This window comes from Ananas comosus, linkage group 14 (genome assembly GCF_001540865.1).
Source record: "Ananas comosus cultivar F153 linkage group 14, ASM154086v1, whole genome shotgun sequence".
Lineage (NCBI taxonomy): Eukaryota > Viridiplantae > Streptophyta > Magnoliopsida > Poales > Bromeliaceae > Ananas > Ananas comosus.
Genome location: NC_033634.1, coordinates 8,910,645 through 8,913,333, shown reverse-complemented (window position 1 = coordinate 8,913,333; position 2,689 = coordinate 8,910,645).

Below are 2,689 nucleotides of genomic sequence, written 5' to 3'. Positions count from 1 at the left end.
CCATGAGCCAAAACCAAGTTCATGGACCAAATCCCATGAACCAAAACCAAACCTCATGGACCAAATTCTATGAACCAACCAAATCGCATGGACCAAATCCCATGAACTAAAACCAAACCTTATGTACCAAATTCCATGAACCAACCAAATCTCATGGACCAAATCCCATGAACCAACCAAACCTCATGAACCAAATCCCATGAATCACAATTAAACCTCATGGACCAAACCCCATAAACCATACACCAAACCTCATGGACTAAATTCCATGAACCATACACCCAACCTAATACCCATATCCTATGAACCAATACCCAAATCTCATAAACCAATACCCAAATCCCATGAACCAATACCCAGATCTCATACCCATATTTCATGAACCAATTAGACTCTAATACATAGAGTTTAATATCGATCAGGTCTTAACACATATACTTAGGGCCTAATCAACCTCAAATCCAACTGAATCCTAATACATATACTTAGGATTCAGTAAACCGAAATACGATCCATCTCATCCAATCTATAAAGGTCTCTTAATCGAAGGTGCCCCAATCTCAAGGGGGTAATTAACAGTAGATGCTTGCATCTATTAGAAGCCATGGACCCGCAAAACCTGATACCCACATACATATAAATACTCATCTGAATCATGAATACTACCCCACGGCCCGAAAATTCATCGACCGTGCGAGGTGCGTCATTCGTGGTGGCAGACAGGAGCGGGACCAAATTGCCTGAGCGGTTCGGATTCTTCAAAACAACGGCATAAATGATTTTGGTCAGAGTTTTCTATACTTCTCTAATTTGGTCTTCTTGATTTTACGAAAAGGTTTTTTGATATTTTCTTGAAGTTTTTATTGGAACAAGAGAAATGTGGGCTTCATCATAAGGCTCTTGGTTTTTTATTGGAAAGAAGACATAAGGTGTATGTTTGTACTTCTATTTTTTTATATGGTGGAATACATCTCTTTCGCTCTTTCCGTGGATGTAGGCAATTGCCGAACCAAGTAAATCTTAGTTTCTTCTTTCTGCATTTATTTTTTTTACTATTCGGTCGCCTTTCTCTATTTTTCATGGATCTTTGTTGGTAGCGCATGACGGATGATCCATCCGGTTCCCAACAATTTCTATATGCATTCCATCTCCCTTGTAATGTCATGAGTTTAAGACGAAGAAGGCCTATCGATATAGTCTGCAAGAAAATTGTAAGCAGATTTAGTAGTAAAACTTCATGCATCAGAAAATTTCTAGATAAGTTTATCTTGTCCTTCGGTTGCGTACATTGTGAGTTTTATCCGGATAATTACGCTCGTCAAAAAGGGCTCGAAAATTGAATGTAGTTTAACAATATCCCATTGGCCAGTACTAATTAGATCACTAACTTTAAAAGTATTTTCGTAACCGAATATTAGAAAGAGATGGAGTTGAAGGGATCCAGGGATCTTCCTTTATAAGAATAGAAGTGCCATCAGCAATTTGCCATAAGCACCTTGCTCTCAACTTATCTTTCATATTAAAAAGAGCCCGCCAAAGATTTGCAGCGGTCTTCGGTTTTGTTGCTGACCAAAAAGATTTCGAGCAAAAAAATTTAGCTTTAGTGATTTGAGCCCAAAAGAGTACAAGGTTTAGAGAGCATGAGCCAACCCACCTTCATGATAAGAGCTTTGTTGACATAAAGCAGGCCTTTGATTCAGCAGATATAGGACGATAAAGAAACTGCCAAGATTTATAATAAATATGCTTATGACCTTCTTTGAATCCCCACCTTCAAAAACTAACTAACCATTTGATCTTATCTTCAGCATTGAAGTGGTCTACTACTGTTTGTACAATCAGACAGTAGATTGAAAAGAGCACCTTCAAATCAGTAAAAGAGTGTTTGTTTTGTCAAAAATGAAGAGGGTTGTCAAAAATGAAGAGGGATGAAATAATTTTAATGTCCACTTTTGTTACTTAATTTACTGTAGCTTTACCTTTGATCGACGCTTACTCCCTACAATACTGTAATTGACTTTCGCCCATGCCCAACCTAGGCCGAAGTCAATTACCAAGAAAGAAAATGAGAAAAAAAAAATATATTAATATCTCTCATATCTCTCACACTTCTAACTTATACGTTATTTAATTTCTACCAAATAAACAGCAGAATTAAAGAACTTTAATTTCACAACTATACAAATAAACAATGAAAGAGAAGTAATTTCCATCAAAACTCTATTTCATCTGAATGTTTCCTTCAACCTGAACTTCACTTTAAATGAAACAAACAAGGCCCCTACTCGTTGTGGAAGGAAATCATATTTAAATTCTTTTACATTTGCAAAAGGCAGATCTAGAAAGTAAGATCACCATCAAAACCATTAGTAAACAAGCTAGATTTAGGAGGCTTGAAAATTGAGCTCAAGTTCGATACAGGATCACGTAGGGGTGGAAACGAGCCGAGCTCGAGCGAGCTTACCTCGGCTCAAATTCGGCTTGAAATTAATTTCGAGCCTAAATTTAAGCTCAAGCTTGGATTGAAATTAATTCGAGCCGAGCTCGAGCGAGCCTAATTTCNGATTAATAAACTTATACAATTATTTTATGTTTAGTGAAGGTAATCTCACCACTCTATCTGAAAAGGTGACAAAATTCACAAATACAACTATCAGCTTCATATTACCAAACAGAAGAAATGTAACTG